General features: G+C 44.8%; 1 long non-coding RNA gene across 1 annotated transcript; it reads right to left on the minus strand.

The window, feature by feature from the left end:
- Positions 1-418: 418 nt before the first annotated feature.
- On the minus strand, positions 419-4,180 carry LOC142560727 (uncharacterized). Its single transcript, XR_012823421.1, has 3 exons — positions 3,311-4,180; positions 1,347-1,556; positions 419-516 (listed from the first exon to the last, which is right to left on the minus strand). It is a non-coding gene; the product is annotated as an uncharacterized LOC142560727 (long non-coding RNA).
- Positions 4,181-8,110: the final 3,930 nt, after the last annotated feature.

Genomic DNA, 8,110 nt, shown 5'->3' on the forward strand with positions numbered 1-8,110 from the left:
TCGGTAGAAAGTGTCAACTGTGAAGCGACTTTTTATTGACTACCTTTATACATCCTAACAACATGCTAGTAACATCCTGTCGACTATTCGCCACAGACAAATAGTTGACAGGATGTTACTAGGAAGTCGTTAGGATGTATAAAGGTGGTTAATAAAAAGTCGCTTCACAGTTTTTAGAAAGTACATAAAAATTTTATTCAGAGGTAATTACTTTTGCAATTATATATTGCAAAAATAAGCTTTAATTATCTCTGAATAAAATCTTTATTTACTTCCTAAAAACTGCAGCGACTATTTACTAACCACCTTTATATGTCCTAACGACTTGCTAGTAACATCCTGTCAACTATCTGTTTGTGGCAAATAGCGATTGCCAAGTGGCTAGGTGTGACATGCAACAGAAGAAGACAGGTTTACATTTGTGCTTGAACACATCCATTTAATATCCCCGGGCTAGTAATGAGGACGAGTTCTCCAGCTGCCCTGGAAGTAGGCTGAAATGTTGCGTTGTGTAGTCTAGAAAAGAGAAGAAAAAAGGCAGTATATTAGTTTTGCTACAGTGACATTGCAACACACCATGCATCTGTTTCTTAAAAAAGAAGTGCACAAGACAAGTTTTCAACCCTGTGTGCTCTAAACATCTCCACCTGTTTTTTGCAAAGTCCTAAAATGCATGAAATGACTGAATTAGTGCATTAGAGCTGGGAGCGTGATGAATGTGCGTAACACCAACAGATGCATGACACATAAGCTCTATCATACCAATTGTCATCTACAAACAAAAGCTGTAAATCAACTTCAGTGTAATGAACTTCGATATTCGTATTGTGACCAGTACATGGAAGTTTCATGTGTGAATTATCTTAGCAAGGCAAGGTGCCACTCAGAACTGTGCTGCAGCTTTGCTTGGGCACAGCTACATAGAAGAGTTGACTTTTGTGTTGCACTTAAGAACCACGAAATGATACAAGCAACATGTAAGCAGTTGAACAGGCATTATGGACGTTCTACAGCAAGATTAGAAAATGCCTTTGCTGTGCAGGCAGACATTGTCAAAGCGAGCTTGTTACTAAACATGTTAGCTTTCCACAAGACAGGATATTATATTATCAGTGCATTCATATGACCAGGGCCTCTATCACAAAAATACATATGCCAACAGTAATGACAATTTTCTAGTTATGGTGGCAAAGCTTGCATTATGATATGCTATTATAATCAGGTTAATAGCTATTTTAGCTGGAAAGAAAGGAGTATACCCTAAGATAGCACTGAAATTGCCATGAAAGGAGTTTTGTTGAAAACTGCACAAAGAATATTAAGATGCTTCTTTGTGACACACATACTTAGTGTGGTGTTGACCTTCTTGGAATCCAACGGATCCTTCTGTGGAAGGCATTTGACAGCCGCCCAAAGAAGCACCTCCCTTCAACGTCTTCTATTGAAAAAGGGGCTTTAAGGAGGCCCTCCGCGAAGTGAAAGCCTGAGTTGTTAGCATCCAGGCACAGCCTCTTCAGCAGGTCCTTTTAGACATATACACCGCCACCGATGTCTACCTGTGAAACAATACAAGCACAGATTCATTTTATACACGTATGATCAAGGAATGGTTAGGAAATAGGGTAAGGTTTGCAAAAACAGAAGTAGCTGCTCTTGTTGATTCGGTTTAAAGAACAAAGCAGCCTTACGTATACCATACATGCATTGTACTGAGCTGTGTACTTTTACGTAAGACTAGAAAGTATTGGGAACTTCAATGCGAAAGAAAGACATGCATCTGCCTAGAACTAAGCAAATGTGTGCCACCCCTTGACACAGAGTGAGATCTGGTGCTGTTTTAGTGATTAGCAGACATTGAAAGCTTCAAGCCTCATCGAGTATTGGGCCAAGCTGTGCTCGAGAACTATCAAACAAGATGCAGTTGTCTTCACATACAATTCTGACTTCCCTTTGCAGACATACAGTTTTCAATTTACTGACTGCACTTGGATGTAAAGATTTTGTCTGACAGAGCGAATAAACCACATACACAAGCAGCATTTTCATAGTTAGCATAGCCTTTAATAGGTACTGATACCTTCAATTTAGAAAGCCCTGTATATTGGGCCTCATCAAACTAATTTCATAAAAGGTTTGTCAAGGTAGAAGCATAGAACTTTATAGTCATTAGAAGACAGGTGAAAGGAGTTAATTATTGCAATTATTACTGAAAATTAAATTTTAGACAGCTCATCCCAATGAGAAATTGATGCAAGTAGTTTGTACATGACATGTCACATAAGCATTTAGATATCAAAAATAGGGATTAGAGAAAACCTTCCCTTAGAGGTTCATTAGTGCAAGCAGCCATGCCCTCCAGGAGACATAACTTCTTTTCCTGTAGGCAGAAAGAGGCTCGAGTATTTTATTGACACATATATGTGCCCATGCATATATGTTATCTCTGTTGTAAACTTTTTTTTCATGTACATGCAAGATGTGTTTATAACATCTCATTGTGCACAAAATTTGCGTAATAATTTAAAGACCGCGACTTTGTAGCTATGCTATTCCTTTTCGCTATTCGTTAGTAGTCTGACCGACGCCCCGGCCCGTGCTACGTACTGCAACTGCCGGCCGTTAGCGGTGGGCGAGAAGAGTGATATAGAATCGCAGTCTTTAAATTATTACGCACTGCCGTAACCTACGATTGCAAGAGCTGACATCTCGTTATTAAGATTTGGTTGGTCTGTGTTTCTTAAGGGCCGGCGGCGTCTGATTGAAATGTCTAGATTAAAAATAAACCTCGTTATTGTAATATCGGCCTATATACGCTCTGTAACATAGAAGACAAATACGCGAAGACACTCAAGAACATAAATACACACAGGTTCTCGCGACGCGGACCTCCAAACCGAACTGTATACATACAAAAACCTTCATACAAGCTCTTATCTGCTTAAGCGTCAAACATAGCAATCGTGTGTCAACGCGCGAAGACCATGATACATCGACGTATACATTACAGATGTACTGTACTTGCGGGAATGCCTATATAGCGAATAACTTCTTGCCAGGAAACTACCGAACGAACACCAACTTTCAATGTGTTTTCATAATTGTGTGCCCATTCAGGCATAGCAATCAAGGCGGGTAGCAGAATGCAAGTACGCTGTAACATCAGAAGAAGCTTTCGTGAAATTGCTTGCTAAATGTGCAGAGCAACATGGCTAACATACGATAGGAAAGCGCTTTGCTCTAGCTAGTTACACAACGCTCATTACGTAAATCATAAGCTTCAAGAATGCGCGCAAGCGCCAAACTTGCTTACCTTTCAAGACTTGGCAAACGCTCCTTCGTCTAACAGGTACAGAGGCACCGACGTTTCTCTGGCGCAAGCACTGTAGAACTTCCGATGAACTCCAGCTCCACAAAAGCACAACCTTCAACAGTCTTCCATACACTACGATTCGAAGCCCGAGTACCAGACTTTTTCACGAGAGCGCGGGCAGGCAGAGGCAGCTCCGCAGAACAAAGGCAGCTCGGACGGGCGCTGTACTAGGGCACTCACTGTCGACACTGGTGGATCGCTCGAAACACACGGCGAACTAATGGCGTTACACGAGTCCGGAGGGTTCGGGATGGCTACTGCACACGACAAGGAGCACATTTTGTCTAGGCACTTCTAAAATATAACTCAAAGACCACCTAAATGCAAGGAGCATTCACTACAACCAACGTGGTGTGTCGACCAAACAAATACTACCGTAGCGCCACTCTGCGGTTTTTAGAAAAATGTATCTTAAATGAAAAAATTGCGTGTTTTTTCCTAATAACATTTCGTAGGGTCTTTTAATAGATTTGTTGGGGCCAAAAGTGTGTATATTGTACTTTGTGATACGAAGTTTAAGGAAATGTATATATAATAAAAACGAAGCGGATGTTGCCTTCAAGATTCGCAATTGCTTCAGGTGCATGCAGCTTGCAAAAGCACGGCCTTCGAGATCAGACTTTGTCACTCAAAGGAAGCCGTAGCTGGGAGGCGGACAGGCATTTAGGCCCCAATCGTTGGGTTTACAGTGTCTAGGTAGGCTTCCTTATTTATAAAGAATATACAGGGACTTAAGCCGAACCATGAGCGAGCTATACAGACACACGCGGTACGATTCGGTGTCCGATCCGACGTGCGGCGCTGCATGCTCCGGCGATTCGGATGGGGGGGGGTGGGGGGGGGGGGCACACGTTGCGTGCACATGTGCAATGCGCACATGGTGTGCATCCGAAAGATTGAGCGGCGCGTGAGCTCCGCCCACATCCAGCTCCCCAGCTTGAGTTCATATCCACGTCGAGAAACGCAATATAAACAGCTCTGCACAACACTGCTTCGCTTTACACGAACACTGTCGATAAAATTATCGCCCTGCGAGTGACAGAACACTTCACGACGGCGCCTTGTCTACTGACGGCTCCACTAAAGGCAGCGATAGGGCCGGTAGGCATAGCTAGGCGGACGCTGCGGCCGACGGCGCTTGCGATCCAGCCCGAGCTCGTCGAAGAGTGCTTATTTTTGCCAAAACAATTAACACTGTATACATTAGGTCGGTCGTAATTAAATACAATTGGTTTACTCGACGCAGTCGTTGCGAAGGGCAAACGTGCAAGCGAAGAGAGCGGCCTCGCTCAGACGGTCGGTGTGTGATGTCTGCCCGCGAAATGCCCTCGCGTACGTTGCGCCTCCCGATCTCGCCAGTCGTCCGTTCCCGCGCTTCGGCACGGCAAAACACCTCGATTCGGGCTGCCGTTTCGGCGCGTCGGACGCCAGGTCGGACACCGAATCGGACCGTGTGTCTCCCGCTTTGGTTGGCGAACACGAGCCGATCAGCGCGCTGTCCGTGCAGCTCCGTCTGCTTGCAATGGTGCATGGCGTACGGGCTTCTTTGACACCTACTGAGCACGAATTCATGATCACCGCTCATATGCACGCTTGCCATGGCGCTAGCTGTTGTGTTTTCGAGAATACGTGCCCTCATGTTGAATTGGTGGGACCATATTTCCTCTTAGCGTCCGGTATTAGAAGCACTTTTTTTCTATGAACATTCTACTATCATCTGTTACTAGGAAGTTGATTAAAAATTAGGAAAACAGTTACTGTGCAAAAAAGCATTTTTTTTAAGCAGCCAGTCTTTGCATATTCATTTATAGTTGAGATTATGTTATCTGTTCATTTCTCACTAAATCATTTTTAACAACTTTCTAGTAACCAGTGTTACTAGAAAGTTGATTGAAAATTGAGGAAATTTACACCTGTGCATGAAACAAGACTGTCTTGCACCAGCCATGTTCACTGAATAATTATAAACCTATTTAATAATATTCATGCATGTTTTGTAACTTGGGTTATGTGCTTTAAGAACATAATTATTTTTATTGACTTCCTATTGAATGGTGTTTCTAAAAAGTTAAAATAGTGTGTCTTAACTTTCTAGTAACTTTCTTTTTACATACTGAAGTTAGAAAAGAAGCAACCAACTTTCTTTTGACAAACGTTACTAAAAAGTAAAAGTCAATAGGATGTTACTAAAGTTGATAGGAAGTTGATAAAAGTTCTAAAGAAAGTAAGGAAGCATTTTTGTATGGGCAGCGCCTGTATACAAGGTTATAGTTCCGCAGTCCAGTTACCATAACCGGAGTACCGCAGCTCCGTCGCATTGTTACACACTTCATCCCTCCCCGTTCCCCCATTTCTTCTCGCTCATTTCTCCCCATTTTTGTCCCACCGCAGCGCTCTTCCCTTCGTCACCGTAACTGGCTTTCCGGCGCGCCCGTTCGTTCCGGAATCAGGGACCGGGCGGTCGAAAGATTTCGACCGTACTCTCCCTTCCTAACGTGCCTCAACCTCTTTCCCCAACGATGTTTCCCCATTTCGGATAGGGGGCGCTGGTAGAGAGGGAACACAGAGGAGGACGAGGTTGCTGGTGGTGAGACGTGAATTTCTAACCGCAGGGAATTCCCTTCTCACCCTCAACAACTATTTCCTTTCCCCTTTCTTCCCTTCTTACCCGCATCGCTTCCCAAACGGGGAAAGTTCTGCGTGTCAGCGGGGAAAGAGGTGGAAGGAGCACAAAGAGGCACGACAGGCCGGAGGCAGGACCACAAGGAAGGAACGGGTTGCGCCGAGGAAAAAAAAAAGGATAGGCATAGCCGTCGGCGTTGCCGGAAGCGGGACGTAATGGCTTTTAAATGTTTTCCGGCACGCGGCCGCGCCCCCTCCGGGCACTGCGAGGAAGAGCGAGAGGGGCAGTGGGAGAGGGCACCTGATAAGGGAAGAGGGCATGACGCGGAGAGAAGTGGCGGTGCTCTGCAGCCGGCAGAGGCACCAAGGCTGGCTGCGGGGGTTCTAGGGAAGAAAAGGGGAAATGTGGATCGCAGAACAGACACATCCGAACGACCCCAACGAACGTGATAGGACCACGCACCGGGAAGATGGATGCACGTCACAGAGCTAAACGGGCGGGAAGACAAATTCGTTTTGCCGAACCGAGCGTGTAGCTGTCGAGGCTGTTTTGCCGAGTACTCTCTGGAATGCAGCGGTTGAGAGGGCGCGGGCCGTGCGATAGCGATATCGATGCATATAGCCTATGATTTGTGGGTCCGTATGTCGTGCAACATACGGGGCAGGGATTACAGGGGGCAGAAACTAGGAGGTCAACAAGGAAGCGCTAGAATAAGTTAAGGACCGCACAGACAGCGATGGGACGAAAAAATGTGAGCCGTAACGTTAAGAGACAGTAAGAGAGTGGTGTGGACCAGAGAACAAACGGGGATAATCGATATTGTAGTTGACATTAAAGGGGGGAAATGGAGAGGGGCAGGTCATGCAATGCTTAGGGTAGGTAGCCGGTGGACCGTTAGAGTTATAGATGGGGGTGCCAAGGGAAGGAAAACGCAGTCGAGGACGACCGAAAAATTAGGTAGGGTGAATAAAAAGAAATTTGCAGGCGAATTAGCTAGCGCAAGACAGGGCTAATCGTAGATCGCTGGGAGAGGCCTTCGTCCTGCAGTGGACATAAAAAATAGCTTGATAATTAGGTTGCGTAAGCGTTACCGTGTTGCACAAATTCATCCACGTTACTGATGGTTTGAAGTGTGGTCGATGACAAGTCTGTTTTGCTTGCATGACAGTAACTAAGGCACACGCTTCTCCGAAGCTCTTCGTTGATCGTTAATTCGGCTCGCTTGCCCTCGCCACATGCGGGGGTGACCAGGTTAACGGCGACCAAAAACGTACACTTTCAATACTCATCATTTTTCCTTTTCAAATTTTACAGCAAGCGTGAGTTCCTGAAAAGTAATTTCTTCCTGACTTTCTGTCACTCCATCAAAGGAGGAGTTGTGCGCCTCCTGGTGGCAGCTGTCATCGAGCTCTTTCTTCTTTATTTCAATATTCTGTCGTCGTCTTTATGTTTGCAGAAACAGTAATGACGCATTTAAAGTTTTGACTAAGAAAATATCTTGTATGGGAAAATGTAGCAGTAGTTCGGACAAGAAAGCCTGTTGTATGCACACTTTTGGTTTTTAGGGCAGATTTGGTGACCTTTGGAAAGCTTGGTTTCTTTCTGGTTTTCTCTTTCTTTTTTTCGGAGTTCCCTTGCGAGGCATGCTTTTTCAGGCGGGAACGCATTATGTTTTTGATAAGGGGGCCATATACCTTCCTTGTCCTTAAAAAAAACATACATTCATCAACCCCAAGTAAATGACCGCGTTAAGAATCTCCAACACCATACACTTCTTAGCATGGCTTACCAAATCCAGTAATATGACTGAGCGAATGTTTACAGAATTAAGCAAGCTCAAGAATGGTATTCGCCTGTACGCCACTGCGAACTGTTCACTAACTGCTGCCCCTTTGCGTGTCTTGTGCAGTGATTTTTTTCCTTATTTGATCGACACCCTAGTGGTTATTGTTCTAACTACAGTTTGCCCGCACTGCTTAACTACATTATCCCCGCAGTACACTGCAGTTTACTTCCCCTGACTACCTATCGCTTCCGGTGCATCTTCACGAGTAATGCGTTCTTTTGCTTTATCGTCCACATCCCTTTCGTGTTTATGGAACTCCGTAAGAGTGTGT

The sequence above is a fragment of the Dermacentor variabilis genome, chromosome 10 (genome assembly GCF_050947875.1).
Source record: "Dermacentor variabilis isolate Ectoservices chromosome 10, ASM5094787v1, whole genome shotgun sequence".
NCBI lineage: Eukaryota > Metazoa > Arthropoda > Arachnida > Ixodida > Ixodidae > Dermacentor > Dermacentor variabilis.